The 17,177-nt window shown below is 43.4% G+C and overlaps 1 protein-coding gene across 2 annotated transcripts in view; it reads right to left on the bottom strand.

The window, feature by feature from the left end:
- Nucleotides 1-17,177, bottom strand: part of LOC139764065 (DNA polymerase nu-like) — a 665,939-nt gene that overhangs the window by 404,917 nt on the left and 243,845 nt on the right. The window lies entirely within an intron of this gene.

Raw genomic sequence — 17,177 nt, 5'->3', positions numbered from 1 at the left:
TGAGAAACGGTTCTTTGAAAAGGAAAAAAGGGAAATAAAAGGAACGGAATGTATACAAATAGTCATGAGACTATGCCCAAGGTAGAAGAATTATCTTTTCATAGTTCAAGATATTCAATTTCTTATTGTGGTCAGAGCCTTATGAACATCACATGAAGAAGGGACTAAAAAGATTAAAGAAATATTAAGGGAATGACCTTCATGACAATTCAGTTACCATGTGTTTGTGGCATATCCAAAGCCAAATTAAGGTGAGTCATATCTAAATAGAAACACCATCAAACTAAGGTGTTTCTGAGAGCCAAATACCCCTTCTCATAATCACATTTAAAAAAAGGCCCCTAATTCTTAAATGGGGGCCCACATCAACTGATGTACTGTAGGAGAATGGCAGTCAACTGATGTTCAAACTTTCTCACCTTTGCTTTAATATCTAGCCGACTTATCATACTATTAAAGGATGAACCTCTTTAATCCAGCAATCTTGTGACCTGGCGACTGCCAGACCACAGAATATGGTAGAAAACAGAAACTGACATCGATGAGAACCCCCTATGTAAACATATGCATGACCCGTAATCTTGCCAGCTTATCCACATACATATTGCTGGTTATAAAAGGTAGAACAAAGCTTAAACCGAGATAATACAACCACTAATGCTTCTTAACAAGGTTTTCATCATTCCATCAGATTGCATCAGAAGTACCCCAAGGGTTTTGCATGGCATAAGAAATCAATACAGGGCAGATTCATCAATACTATACACTTATTCTGGGGCTAAGCTTGCTGCTGCTACTAACTGTGCAACTCTATCGACAAACTTTGTCAATGCTTTGTGACGAGTAGTTACACTGTCTTCCTTGGGAAAGGAAGAATTTTGCTAGGTAGAGTTACTCAGTGGATAGATGTCCATATAAGTTCAGACCATCCTCCATCCATCGTACCTGGGCTCACCCAATCACAGATCCTCCCTCAATGCGTGGCCATGGAAGGCAAAGACTGCCAGCCACCACAGCAGAATCACTCACAAAGGAGTTTTCTAAGGGGCAAGTCTTTCTGTAAACCTTTTCAATCTCTTCTTACATGACCTCCAATTATCTCCAACTAACCAAAACATGAAAGTCCTTTCATATACAGACAACCTCATATCACAACATCCTAATACCATAGTAGCTGCAATAAACAAACAGCTCTACATGATACAGTTGAAACAATGGCTCACCCAGAACAGAATGTCTGCATCTCCACAGAAGGCTTTACGAACATTCTCAACCGCTGACGCACACAAGTCCAGCGCACACCTTACAGTCACATCAAGTAGACAAACACTCCCACTGAACAAAAAACCAACCTTTCTAGGCAAGACAAGACACACACATGGCATTCACTTCCCATGCCAATGGCATCAATACAAAAGCAACACACTTAATGAAAATAATGAACAATAATTGGTGTGAAATTTGTACAAGTATAAACATCCCTTAAAATCCACTTCAAATTATTAATCCAGTAAACTCTACATTTTCTCCTTACCTGTCTGGTCTTCCACACTCAAAGGTAAATATAACAAAACTACAAACTAAACAAAATAGTGTACTCAAAACAATCAGTGGCTGCTGTGATATTCATAAGTTTCATTTCTTGTTTGATAATGCTGTTTTCATAGTTTGATAAAAATACTTTTCATATTCTACTTTTGTTTACATAGTAGGAGCCTTCCAGGTGATGGCAACACAACAGTCATGCGGGTTAATTTACTATAAGAATGACAGGATGTATATTTCAGTTTTACCTATTGCTTATTAAGTAATACTTTACTGTAGCTAAGAAGTGTTATGTTCTTGTTTTCAGGCTGTACCTTAGATTTAAGCAGAGTAAAGCTTGGAAGGAGCAGCCAAGTTTTTCTATATCACAATTTACGCAGTTTAGATAACAATCATGGAGTGGCGACACTAGTACAAAACATTCACAAACTTTATCGCAGAATGTGGGGATAGGACCCTGCTGCACCAGACAGATTCAGAACACTAGAGAACTGTGTGACCCACAATGTGTTTGAATATATCAAACAGTGCAAAGACTCTGATTCTGCTAAAACACTCAACAAAAGTTGTATGTGAAGACTCGCAATGAAATTTTTGCTAGACACCTACTTACAACAAGGCAACAAAGGCCACGTGAATTTCTCAGAGAACTGCAGAAGATGAGTAAAGACTGTAACCGTAAAGCGGTCAGTGCAGAACAGTATCACGCACCACTGCGGCAAACCTACATTCACTGGGAACCAATCACTTTCCTCTCTTCCTACTGGCACATATGCCTTACATCCTCGATAAAACCTTTTCAATGCTTCTAACAACTTGCCTCAAACACCATATACTCTTAATACCTTCCACAAAGCCTCTATCAATCTTATCAAATGCCTTCTCCAGATCCATAAATGCGACATAAAAATCCACCTGTTTTTCTAAGTATTTCTCACATACTTTCTTCAAAGCAAACACCTGATCCACACATCCTCTATCAGTTCGGAAACCACACTACTCTTCCCCAGTCTGATCCTCTGTACATGCCTTTAACCTCTCAATCAATACCCTTCCATATAATTTCCCGGGAATGGTCAACAAACTTATACCTCAGATATTTAAACATTCATCTTTATCCCCTTTGCCTTTGTACGATGGCACTATGCATGCATTCCGTCAATCCTCTGGCACTTCACCATGACTCATACATACATTGAATATCCTTACCAACCAGTCAACAACACAGTCACCCACCTTTTTTTTTTTTTCTTTTTATGAATTCCACTGCAATACCATCCAAACCCGCCGCCTTGCCGGCTATCATCTTCCGCAAGGCTTTCACTAAATCTTCTCAGTTTACCAAACCAATCTCCCTGACCCTCTGACTTCGCACACCACCTCGACCAAAACACCCTATATCTGCCAATCTATCATCAAACACATTCAAGAAACCTTCAAAATACTCACTCTATCTCCTCACTTCACCACTTGTTATTACCTCCCCGTTAGCCCCCTTCACCGATGTTCCCATTTGTTCTCTTGTCTTACGCACTTTATATACCTCCTTCCAAAACGTCTTTTTATTCTCCCTAAAATTCAATGATACTCTATCACCTCAATGCTCATTTGCCCTTTTTCACCTCTAGCATCTTTCTCTTGACCTCCTGCTGCTTTCTTTTATACAACTCACAGTCATTTGCACTACTTCCCTGCAAAAACCGTCCAAACGCCTCTCTCTTCTCTTTCACTAACAATCTTACTTCTCATCTCACCACTCACTAACCTTTTTAACCTGCCCACCTCCCACCTTTGAGCATCTTTTGCCGAAGCCGTCACTTCTTCCCTAAATACATCCTATTCCTCCCCAACTCCCTTTACGTCCTGTGCTTTCACCTTTTTCCATTCTTCACTTAATCTCTACTGGTACTTCCTCACACAAGTCTCCTTTCCAAGCTCACTTATTCTCACCACTCTTTTCACCCCAACATTCTATCTTCTTTTCTGAAAAACCTCTACAAATCTTCACCTTTACCTCCACAAGATAATGATCAGACATCCCTCCAGCTACCCCTCTCAGCACATTTACATCCAAAAGTCTTTCTTTCACACGCCTATCTATTAACACGCAAACCAATAATACTCTCTGACCATCTCTCCTACTTACATACGTACAAGTCTGTATATCTCTCTTTTTAAACCAGGTATTCCCAATCAGTCCTTTTTCAGCACACAAATCTACAAGCTCCACCATTCTCATTTACAACACTGAACACCCAATGTACACCAATCATACCCTCAACTGCCACATTATTCACCTTTGCATTCAAATCATCCATCAGTATAACCCAGTCTCGTGCATCAAAACTGCTAAAAAACTCACTCAGCTGCTCCCAAAACACTTGCCTCTCATGATCTTTCTTCTCATGACCACGTGCATAGGCACCAATAATCACCCATCTCTCTCCACCCACTTTCAGTTTTACCCATATCAGTATAGTTTAATTTCTTACACTCTATCACATACCCCCACAACTCCTGCTTCAGGAGTAGTGCTACTCCTTCCTTTGCTCTTGTCCTCTCACCAACCCCTGACTTTATGCCCAAGACATTCCTAAACCTCTCTTCCCCTTTACCCTTGAGCTTCGCCTCATCCAGAGATAAAACATCCAGGTTCCTTTCCTGAAACACACTACCTATCTCTCCTTTTTTCTCATCTTGGTTACATCCACACACATTTAGACTCCCCAATCTGAGCCTTCGAGGAGGATGAGCACTCCCCGCATGACTCCCTCTTCTGTTTACTCTTTTAGAAAGCTAAAATACAAGGAGGGGAGGGTTTCTAGCCCCCGCTCCCTTTAGTCGCATTCTATGACATGCAGTGAATACGTGGGAAGAAATGCTTCTTTTGTGGTGGCCCTTACTATGTTCGTAATCGTTGCCTGGCATGTGAAGCCACTTGCAGTAAATGTGCCAAGATGGGGCATTTTGCTCGAGTGCGCAAGTCCAGAACCCCATGAGGCTCAACGGGAACAGTGTTCACATCTCTTGTTCTGGCTTCAATTACTAATATTCCTCAGGGTCTTTCACAGGCAACAACTTCACTAACTGTTAATTGTCGGAAGGTGAGTCCTCTCATGGATTCAATCAGTATTGACAGCTACATTAGTGAGAGAGTTCCACTGGAATTGACATTAAAAGTACATTCAACAAGTAAGGGCATCACCATGGCTCAGAAATCTTTGAATACCAGTTCTCCAGGATATGTTATAGTACACCATATTTTCAAGTCTCAACTACCAGTCATATTCAGCTACATGACATACTGGGTGATCTATGTTTTGAGGTAATACTTGGCCAGGATTTCAAGCGACAGTATCTGAGCGAGAAATTTGAATATGGTGGACCCAGGCCTGAGCTGTCTTTAAATGATGATAAATACTGTGCACTCACAGCAGCAGCATTAGAAGAACCATCTCTCTTTCTTAATTTGTCACCTAATCGCAAACCACTTGCTACCAAATCCAGACGTTTTCATAAGGATGACCATGAATTTATTGAAGGCGACATTAACAGGTTACTCTAAGTAGGAATAACTGAAACAAGCTTATCTCCATGGCGAGCTCAAGTTGTAGTTGTGAAGGATCCCTTTACAAAATACAGTGTGTTCTCTATTTTTGACGTAAAAAGTGCTTACCATCAAATACACTAAAGGAGTCAGACAGGAGTATACTGCTTTTGAAGTCAATGGATGTCTGTACCAATTTTGTAGGATTCCTTCTGGAGTCACAAATGGGGTAACCACCTTTCAGCGAGCTATGGACAAGTCAGTTAAGGAGGAAAACCTACAAGGTGCCTTCTCTTATCTTGACAACATCACCCTTGCTGGGCATACACAAGAGAATTATTAGAATGTACACTTCACGCTTAATGAATCCAAGCCTGTCAAGTCTGAGCATTCCATCAGCGTTCTTTGTTACTGTGGGAGGAATTGAGTTACAATGCCAGATCCTGAGAGGATACGTCAATCACAAGAGCTTCCTCCACTGGCAGATTTGGGATCTTTAAGACAAAAAAAAAAAAAAACACTACTAAAAACGAGGAAGTTTCACTGGATGAAAAAGCACTAAATTCATTCAATCTACTCGAGGAAACTTGAGGAAGCCACACCTCACTCAGTGGATGAAAACTTGCCTTTTGAGGTAGAGTGTGATGCATCTGATGTAGCTGTTTCTTCAGTACCCAACCAAGGTGGCCAGTGTGTTACCTTTACGTCCAGGACACTACAAAGGAGTGAGCTGCATTATCACATTGTAGAAAAAGAGGCCACTGCCATCGTAGAAGCAGGGCATAAGTGGAGCCACTACTTAGCCCGGTGCCACTTTAATCTTGTCACTGACCAACGCTCTATGGCATTCATGTTCGACAACAGAAAACTTACAAAGATAAAGAATAGCAAGATACAGGAATGGAGGGTGGGACTTGCAGCTCTTAGCAACATGATAAGGTATCTGCCAGGGAAAGAAAATGCTGTTCCTGACACACTTACTCAGGTTTTCGGATCTTATACACTCACGACCTCCATAATGGACTCTGTCATCCTGGAGAGAACCAACTGCTGCATTTCATGAGGTCGAAGAATCTCCCCTTTTCTACAGAGGATGTCAAGAGGACATGTGTTTCATGTAGGATTTGTGCGGAATTAAAGCCTCAGTTCTACCAGCCTGCAGAAGGGACCCTCATAAAGGCGACACAACCTATAGAGCAGCTCAGTATCGACTTCAAGGGACCTTTACCTCCGGCATCACGTAATCCTTATCTGCTTACAGTTGTTGATGAGTATTCACGTTTCTCTTTTGCTTTTTCATGTCCTAACAAGAATACTGCAACTGTGATTAGATACCTGGAGCAGATTTTCAGCCAGCTTGGAAAACCAAAGTATATTCACTGTGATCAAGGTACCTCCATGTCTAAAGATCCTCAAAAACATACTTTTCTCAAAAGGGGATTGCAACAAGTCATACGACACCGCACCACCCAAAAGGCAATGGAGAAGTAGAGAGACTCAATGGTATCGTATGGAAGGCAGTCAAGTTAGCTCTCAGGTCTTGTAACTTGTCTGATAATCACTGGGAACTAGTGCTTCCGGATGTGTTACACTCGTTAAGGTGTCTTTTGTGTACATCTACAAACACCACTTCACATGAACGATTCTTTGCATTCCAATGTTGCTCAACTCACGAAAGCTCACTACCCTCCTGGCTAATGACTCCTGGACCTGTATTGCTGAGATGGTTTGTCCGAGGCAACAAGTATGAACCTCTCATAGATCAGGAACTCCTTGACAGTAATTTAACCCATGCAAGTATCAGGCATCCAGATGGACAAGTCTACAGTATCAGTTCACAACCTGTGTTGGGGATGAGAGAGCTTGGGAAGTGAGTCAGTTGTTGTTCGCTGATGATACAGCGCTGGTGGCTGATTCATGTGAGAAACTGCAGAAGCTGGTGACTGAGTTTGGTAAAGTGTGTGAAAGAAGAAAGTTAAGAGTAAATGTGAATAAGATCAAGGTTATTAGGTACAGTAGGGTTGAGGGTCAAGTCAATTGGGAGGTGAGTTTGAATGGAGAAACACTGGAGGAAGTGAAGTGTTTTAGATATCTGGGAGTGGATCTGGCAGCGGATGGAACCATGGAAGCGGAAGTGGATCATTGGGTGGGGGAGGGGGCGAAAATTCTGGGAGCCTTGAAGAATGTGTGGAAGTCGAGAACATTATCTCGGAAAGCAAAAATGGGTATGTTTGAAGGAATAGTGGTTCCAACAATGTTGTATGGTTGCGAGACGTGGGCTATGGATAGAGTTGTGCGCAGGAGGATGGATGTGCTGGAAATGAGATGTTTGAGGACAATATGTGGTGTGAGGTGGTTTGATCGAGTAAGTAACGTAAGGGTAAGAGAGATGTGTGGAAATAAGAAGAGCGTGGTTGAGAGAGCAGAAGAGGGTGTTTTGAAATGGTTCGGGCACATGGAGAGAATGAGTGAGGAAAGATTGACCAAGAGAATATATGTGTCGGAGGTGGAGGGAACGAGGAGAAGAGGGAGACCAAATTGGAGGTGGAAAGATGGAGTGAAAAAGATTTTGTGTGATCGGGGCCTGAACATGCAGGAGGGTGAAAGGAGGGCAAGGAATAGAGTGAATTGGAGCGATGTGGTATACCGGGGTTGACGTGCTGTCAGTGGATTGAATCAAGGCATGTGAAGCGTCTGGGGTAAACCATGGAAAGCTGTGTAGGTATGTATATTTGCGTGTGTGGACGTATGTATATACATGTGTATGGGGGTGGGTTGGGCAATTTCTTTCGTCTGTTTCCTTGCGCTACCTTGCAAATGCGGGAGACAGCGACAAAGCAAAAAAAAAAAAAAAAAAAGAAAAAATATATATATATATATATATATATATATATATATATATATATATATATATATATATATACATATATATATATATATATATATATATATATATATATATATATATATATATATATATATATATATATATATATGAAGATTTGTGAAGATTTGTGGGGGTTTTCGGATGGGAAGAGAGAGCGTTGGGGTGGGGAGAGTGTTGAGTGGCTGGGCTTGGAGGGGAGACGTGTGTGTGTGTGGGGGGGGGGGGTGCCGGGGGAGGTTGGATGAGTTGGAAGGGGTGAGGGCGGGTGTCGGGGGTTGGGGAGTTGGAGGGTAGTGGGATGTGTTTGGGGAAGCAGTGGTGGCTTGTGCGGGGGATGCCTGTGGCGTGGGAAAGGTGGGAAGGGGGCAGATTGGAGCGGGTGATGGGTTGTGGGGAAGTGAGATTGTTAGTGGGGGAGAGGGGAGGGGGGTACGTGGGTGAAGGGGGGGGGGGGCGGGTGAGGGTTAGAGTGAGAGAGTATCGTTGGGTTTTAAGGAGGATGGGAAGATGTTTTGGAAGGAGTCACATAAGGTGCGTGAGGCGGGGAGCAGGTAGGAGCATCGGTGTGGCGGGGCTGGTGGGGAGGTGGTAGCAAGTGGTGGTATAGTGAGAGGGAGATGGAGTGGATGTTTTGGGGGTTTGTTGGATGTGTTTGACGATGGAGTGGTAGATGTGGGGTGTTTTGGTCGAGGTAGTGCGCGCGCGCGCGCGGGGGGGGGGGGGGGGAGTGGTTTGTTGGGTGGGGAGGGGGTGGTGAGAGCTTTGCCGGGGGGGGGGTTGCAGCGTGTTTGGAGGGTGTTGCAGCGGAGTTTGTTGGAGGGGAGGTGGCGTGGCTGTGTTCTTGGCTGGTTGGTGAGGATGTTCGGTGTGTGTGTGTGTGTGTGTGTGTGTGTGTGGTTCATGGTGAAGTGCCTGAGGATTGGCGTAGTGCATGCATGGTGGCGTTGTTCAGAGGCAGGGGGTAGGGTGAGTGTTCAAATTGTAGGGGTGTTTCTTTGCTGAGTGTTCCTAGGAAATTATATGGTGGGTACTGATTGAGAGGGTGGGGGCATGCGCAGAGGGTCGGACTGGAGAGGAGCAGCGTGGTTTCGGGGGTGGTGGTAGTGGGGGGGCGGGGGGGGGATGTTGGGCTGGTGTTCGTTTTGAGTGTGTTGTGTGAGAGGTGCTTGGAAAGACAGATGAATCTGTGTGTAGAATTTGTTGATCAGGAGAGAGCGTGTGATGGGAGTTGATTGAGATGGTTTGTGGAGTGTGTTGGGAGTGTGTGGTGCGGGAGGTGGGTTGCTGGAAGCAGTGAGCTGTTTTTGTCGCGGATGTGCGGCCTGTGTGCGAGTGGGGGGAGGGGGGGGGTGATTGGATCCCGGTGGGCCTCCGTTTGCGGCGGGTGTGTGTGGTGTCTCCATTGTTGTTTGATATGTTTATGGATGGGTTGTTAGGGAGGTGGATGTGCGAGTTTTCGAGAGAGGGGCAAGTGTGCAGTCTATTGTGGATGAGGGGGCTTGGGGGATGAGTCGCTTGTGGTTGTGGTTGTGGCGCTGGTGGCTGATTCACGTGAGAGGCTGCAGTGGTCGGTGAGTGGGTTGGTGGAGTGTGTGTGTGTGTGTGTGTGTGTGTGTGTGTGTGTGTGTGTGTGTGTGTGTGAGGGTGGGGGGGGGGGGCGAGCTGGGAGTGGATGTAGATGGGAGCGGAGTTGTTGGGTTCGGTGGGGGTGGGGGACGGGTTGATTGGGAGCTGGATTTGAATGGGGAAGGGCTTGGGGGGGAGGGGGTGTTTTGGATATCTGAGAGTGGATTTGGCAGCAGGACGGAACCAAGGAAGCGGGAGACGGGTCGCGGGGTGGGGGAGGGGGCGGGGGTTCTGGGAGCATTGAGGAATGTGTGGAGGGCGAGAGCGTTATCTCGGAGAGGGGGAATGGGTGTGTTTGATGGAATGGTGGTTCTAAAAATGCTGTGTGGTTGCGGGGCGTGGGCTATGGATGGGGATGTTCGGAGGAGGTTGGATGTTTTGAGGATGAGGTGTTTGAGGACAATGTGTGGTGTGAGGTGGTTTGATCGAGCAGGTGGTGAAAGTGTGGGAGAGATGTGTGGTGGTGAAAGGAGTGTGGTTGGTGAGCAGAGGGGTGGAGGGTGCTGAGGTGGTTTGGTCTCCTGGAGGGAGTGAGTGGGGAAAGATTGACAAGGAGGATGTGTGCGTCAAAGGTGGAAGGAACGAGGAGGGGTAGGAGACCACGTTGGGGGGGGGGGGGGGGGGGGGGGGGGGGGAGTGGAGGGGAATTTGACCGATCGGGGCCTGAACATATAGGAGGGTGAAAGACGTGCAAGGAAGAAGGTGAATTGGAACGATGTGGTGTACCGGGGTCGACGTGTTGTCAATGGATTGATCCAGGGCATGTGAAGCGTCTGGGGTAAACCATGGAAAGTTTTGTGGGGCCTGGATGTGGAAAGGAAATTGTGGTTTCGGTACATTACAAACGACAGATAGAGACTGTGAACGAATGTGGCTTTTGTTCTTTTCCTAACGCTACGTCGCACGCGCGCAGTGGAAGGGGATGCTGTTTCATGTGAGGCAGGGTGGCCACGAGAATGGATGAAGGCAGCAAGTATGAATACGTATACGTGTACATATGTATATATATGTATGTATAGATTGAAATGTATAGGTATGTATATGTGTGTGTGTAGGCGTTTATGTAAATGCATGTGTATGTGGGTGTGTTGGGCCATGCTTTCGTCTCTTTCATTACGCTACCTCGCTAACGCAACAGACAACGAGTAAGTATAATATAAAAAAGAATATATATACATACATTTTTCTTTATTCATATATCATATTTGATCGCTGTCTCCTGCGTTAGATAGGCTGGGCAAAGAAACAGACGAAAGAATGGCCCAACCCACCCATATACACGCACATACACGTACCTACATATTTCAACGTATACATAAAATACTTACAAAGACATATACAGATATACTCATATACATATTCATACTTACTGCCTTCATCCATTCCAGCCACCATATAAATATATATATATATATATATATATATATATATATATATATATATATATATATATATATATATATATATCTTTTTCTTTCTTTCAAACTGTTCGCCATTTCCCGCATTAGCGAGGTAGCGTTAAGAACAGAGGACTGGGCCTTTGAGGGAATACCCTCACCTGGCCCAATTCTCTGTTCCTTCTTTTGGAAAATTAAAAAAAAAAAAAAAAAAAAAAAAAAACGAGAGGGGAGGATTTCCAGCCCCCCGCTCCCTCCCCTTTTAGTCGCCTTTTACGACACGCAGGGAATACGTGGGAAGTATTCTTTGTCCCCTATCCCCAGGGATATATATATATATATATATATATATATATATATATATATATATATATATATATATATATATATATATATATATATATATTTCCGATTTTAGAAAGTTAATACAAGGAGGGGAGGATTTCCGGCCCCCCGCTTTGCGGAGGATGAAAGCCGGCAAGGCAGCAGGTTTGGATGGTATTGCAGTGGAATTTATTAAAAAAGGGGGTGACTGTATTGTTGACTGGTTGGTAAGGTTATTTAATGTATGTATGACTCATGGTGAGGTGCCTGAGGATTGGCGGAATGCGTGCATAGTGCCATTGTACAAAGGCAAAGGGGATAAGAGTGAGTGCTCAAATTACAGAGGTATAAGTTTGTTGAGTTTCCTGGTAAATTATATGGGAGGGTATTGATTGAGAGGGTGAAGGCATGTACAGAGCATCAGATTGGGGAAGAGCAGTGTGGTTTCAGAAGTGGTAGAGGATGTGTGGATCAGGTGTTTGCTTTGAAGAATGTATGTGAGAAATACTTAGAAAAGCAAATGGATTTGTATGTAGCATTTATGGATCTGGAGAAGGCATATGATAGAGTTGATAGAGATGCTCTGTGGAAGGTATTAAGAATATATGGTGTGGGAGGCAAGTTGTTAGAAGCAGTGAAAAGTTTTTATCGAGGATGTAAGGCATGTGTACGTGTAGGAAGAGAGGAAAGTGATTGGTTCTCAGTGAATGTAGGTTTGCGGCAGGGGTGTGTGATGTCTCCATGGTTGTTTAATTTGTTTATGGATGGGGTTGTTAGGAGGTAAATGCAAGAGTTTTGGAAAGAGGGGCAAGTATGAAGTCTGTTGGGGATGAGAGAGCTTGGGAAGTGAGTCAGTTGTTGTTCGCTGATGATACAGCGCTGGTGGCTGATTCATGTGAGAAACTGCAGAAGCTGGTGACTGAGTTTGGTAAAGTGTGTGGAAGAAGAAAGTTAAGAGTAAATGTGAATAAGAGCAAGGTTATTAGGTACAGTAGGGTTGAGGGTCAAGTCAATTGGGAGGTAGGTTTGAATGAAGAAAAACTGGAGGAAGTGAAGTGTTTTAGATATCTGGGAGTGGATCTGGCAGCGGATGGAACCATGGAAGCGGAAGTGGATCATAGGGTGGGGGAGGGGGCGAAAATTCTAGGAGCCTTGAAGAATGTGTGGAAGTCGAGAACATTATCTTGGAAAGCAAAAATGGGTATGTTTGAAGGAATAGTGGTTCCAACAATGTTGTATGGTTGCGAGGCGTGGGCTATGGATAGAGTTGTGCGCAGGAGGATGGATGTGCTGGAAATGAGATGTTTGAGGACAATGTGTGGTGTGAGGTGGTTTGATCGAGTAAGTAACGTAAGGGTAAGAGAGATGTGTGGAAATAAAAAGAGCGTGGTTGAGAGAGCAGAAGAGGGGTGTTTTGAAATGGTTTGGGCACATGGAGAGAATGAGTGAGGAAAGATTGACCAAGAGGGTATATGTGTCGGAGGTGGAGGGAACGAGGAGAAGTGGGAGACCAAATTGGAGGTGGAACGATGGAGTGAAAAAGATTTTGTGTGATCGGAGCCTGAACATGCAGGAGGGTGAAAGGAGGGCAAGGAATAGAGTGAATTGGATCGATGTGGCATACCGGGGTTGACGTGCTGTCAGTGGATTGAATCAGGGCATGTGAAGCGTCCGCGGTAAACCATGGAAAGCTGTGTAGGTATAAATATTTGCGTGTGTGGACGTATGTATATACATGTGTATCGGGGTGGGCTGGGCCATTTCTTTCGTCTGTTTCCTTGCGCTACCTCGCAAACGCGGGAGACAGCGACAAAGCAAAAAAAAAAAAAAAAACACACATATATATATATATATATATATATATATATATATATATATATATATATATATATATATATATATATATATATATATATATACATATATATATATATATATATATATATATATATATATATATATATATATACATATATATTTCCCTGGGGGTAGGGGAGAAAAAATACTTCCCACGTATTCCCTACGTGTCGTAAAAGGCGACTAAAAGGGAAGAGAGCGGGAGCTGGAAATCCTCCCCTCTCAGTTTTTTTCTAATTTTCCAAAAGCAGGAACAGAGAAAGGGGCCAGGTGAGGATGTTCCCTCAAAGGTCTAGTCCCCTATTCTTAACGCTACCTTCCTAACGCGGGAAATGGCGAATACTATAAAAAAAAGAATATATATATATATATATATATATATATATATATATATATATATATATATATATATATATATATATATATATATATATATATATATATATATATATTCCTATGAGTCCACGGGGAAAATGAAACACGAAAAGTTCCCAAGTGCCCTTTCGTGTAATAATCACATCATCACGGGAGACACAAGAGAGGAATATAAGAGTCAGTTGATATACATCGAAGAGAAATAGCTAGGACGCCATTTGGTACACATGTTTACCAAATGGCGTCCTAGCTTCATCTCTTCGATGTATATCAACTGACTGTTATAATTCTCTCTTGTGTCTCCCCTGATGATGTGAATATTACACGAAAGTGCACGTGGGAACTTTTCGTGTTTCATTTTCCCCGTGGACTCGTAGGAATATCTTGATCACGCGCAAAATTGTGATCCTTTCCAATATATATATATATATATATATATATATATATATATATATATATATATATATATATATATATATATATATATTTTATTATACTTTGTCGCTGTCTCCCGCGTTTGCGAGGTAGCGCAAGGAAACAGACGAAAGAAATGGCCCAACCCCCCCCATACACATGTATATACATACGTCCACACACGCAAATATACATACCTACACAGCTTTCCATGGTTTACCCCAGACGCTTCACATGCCTTGATTCAATCCACTGACAGCACGTCAACCCCGGTATACCACATCGCTCCAATTCACTCTATTCCTTGCCCTCCTTTCACCCTCCTGCATGTTCAGGCCCCGATCACACAAAATCTTTTTCACTCCATCTTTCCACCTCCAATTTGGTCTCCCTCTTCTCCTCGTTCCCTCCACCTCCGACACATATATCCTCTTGGTCAATCTTTCCTCACTCATTCTCTCCATGTGCCCAAACCACTTCAAAACACCCTCTTCTGCTCTCTCAACCACGCTCTTTTTATTTCCACACATCTCTCTTACCCTTACGTTACTCACTCGATCAAACCACCTCACACCACACATTGTCCTCAAACATCTCATTTCCAGCACATCCATCCTCCTGCGCACAACTCTATCCATAGCCCACGCCTCGCAACCATACAACATTGTTGGAACCACTATTCCTTCAAACATACCCATTTTTGCTTTCCGAGATAATGTTCTCGACTTCCACACATTCTTCAAGGCCCCCAGAATTTTCGCCCCCTCCCCCACCCTATGATCCACTTCCGCTTCCATGGTTCCATCCGCTGCCAGATCCACTCCCAGATATCTAAAACACTTCACTTCCTCCAGTTTTTCTCCATTCAAACTCACCTCCCAATTGACTTGACCCTCAACCCTACTGTACCTAATAACCTTGCTCTTATTCACATTTACTCTTAACTTTCTTCTTCCACACACTTTACCAAACTCAGTCACCAGCTTCTGCAGTTTCTCACATGAATCAGCCACCAGCGATGTATCATCAGCGAACAACAACTGACTCACTTCCCAAGCTCTCTCATCCCCAACAGACTTCATACTTGCCCCTCTTTCCAAAACTCTTGCATTCACATCCCTAACAACCCCATCCATAAACAAATTAAACAACCATGGAGACATCACACACCCCTGCCGGAAACCTACATTCACTGAGAACCAATCACTTTCCTCTCTTCCTACACGTACACATGCCTTACATCCTCGATAAAAACTTTTCACTGCTTCTAACAACTTGCCTCCCACACCATATATTCTTAATACCTTCCACAGAGCATCTCTATCAACTCTATCATATGCCTTCTCCAGATCCATAAATGCTACATACAAATCCATTTGCTTTTCTAAGTATTTCTCACATACATTCTTCAAAGCAAACAACTGATCCACACATCCTCTACCACTTCTGAAACCACACTGCTCTTCCCCAATCTGATGCTCTGTACATGCCTTCACCCTCTCAATCAATACCCTCCCATATAATTTACCAGGAATACTCAACAAACTTATACCTCTGTAATTTGAGCACTCACTCTTATCCCCTTTGCCTTTGTACAATGGCACTATGCACGCATTCCGCCAATCCTCAGGCACCTCACCATGAGTCATACATACATTAAATAACCTTACCAACCAGTCAACAATACAGTAACCCCCTTTTTTAATAAATTCCACTGCAATACCATCCAAACCTGTTGCCTTGCCGGCTTTCATCTTCCGCAAAGCTTTCACTACCTCTTCTCTGTTTACCAAATCATTTTCCCTAACCCTCTCACTTTGCACACCACCTCGACCAAAACACCCTATATCTGCCACTCTATCATCAAACACATTCAACAAACCTTCAAAATACTCACTCCATCTCCTTCTCACATCACAACTACTTGTTATCACCTCCCCATTTGCGCCCTTCACTGAAGTTCCCATTTGCTCCCTTGTCTTACGCACTTTATTTACCTCCTTCCAGAACATCTTTTTATTCTCCCTAAAATTTAATGATACTCTCTCACCCCAACTCTCATTTATATATATTTATATATATATATTTTTTTTTTTTTTGCCTTGTCGCTGTCTCCCGCGTTTGCGAGGTAGCGCAAGGAAACAGACGAAAGAAATGGCCCAACCCACCCCCATACACATGTATATACATACACGTCCACACACGCAAATATACATACCTATACATCTCAATGTACACAGATATATACACACACAGACACATACATATATAACCATGCACACAATTCACACTGTCTGCCTTTATTCATTCCCATCGCCACATCGCCCCACACATGGAATACCATCCCCCTCCCCCCTCATGTGTGCGAGGTAGCGCTAGGAAAAGACAACAAAGGCCCTACACGTTTCACATGCCCTGGTTCAATCCACTGACAGGACATTGACCCCCAATATATCACATTGTTCCAACTCAGTTTATTCCTTGCATGCCTTTCACCCTCCTGTAAGTTCAGGCCCCAATCGCTGAAAATCTTTTTCACTCCATCCTTCCACCTCCAATTTGGTCTCCTGCTTCTCCTTGTTCCCTCGACCTCTGACACATATATCCTCTCTGTCAATCTTTCCTCATTCATTTTCTCCATTTGACCAAACCATTTCAACATACCCTCTTCTGCTCTCTCAACCATACTTTTTTTATTACCACACATCTCTCTTACCCTTTCATTACATACTCAATCAAACCACCTCATACCACATATTGTCCTCAAACATCTCATTTCCAACACATCCACCCTCCTCTGCACAACCCTATCTATAGCCCATATCTCACAACCATATAACATTGTTGGAACCACTATTATTTCAAACATACCCATTTTCGCTCTCTGTGACAACGTTCTTGCCTTCCATACATTCTTCAATGCTCCCAGAACCTTCGTCCCCTCCCCGACCCTGTGACTCACTTCCCCTACCATGGTTTCATCCGATGCTAAGTCCACTCCCAGATATCTAAAACACTTCACTTTCTCCAGTTTTCCTCCATTCAAACTTACCTCCCAATTAACTTGTTCCTCGACCCTACTCTACCTAATAACCTTGCTCTTATTCATATTTACTCTCAACTTTCTTCTTTCACACACTTTACCAAACTCAGTCACCAACTTTTGCAGTTTCTCACCTGAATCAGCCACTGACTCACTTCCCAA

Source organism: Panulirus ornatus, chromosome 48 (assembly GCF_036320965.1).
Source record: "Panulirus ornatus isolate Po-2019 chromosome 48, ASM3632096v1, whole genome shotgun sequence".
Lineage (NCBI taxonomy): Eukaryota > Metazoa > Arthropoda > Malacostraca > Decapoda > Palinuridae > Panulirus > Panulirus ornatus.
The sequence above is the reverse complement of the archived record's forward strand: the minus strand, read 5'-3'. Positions and strand labels throughout refer to the sequence as shown.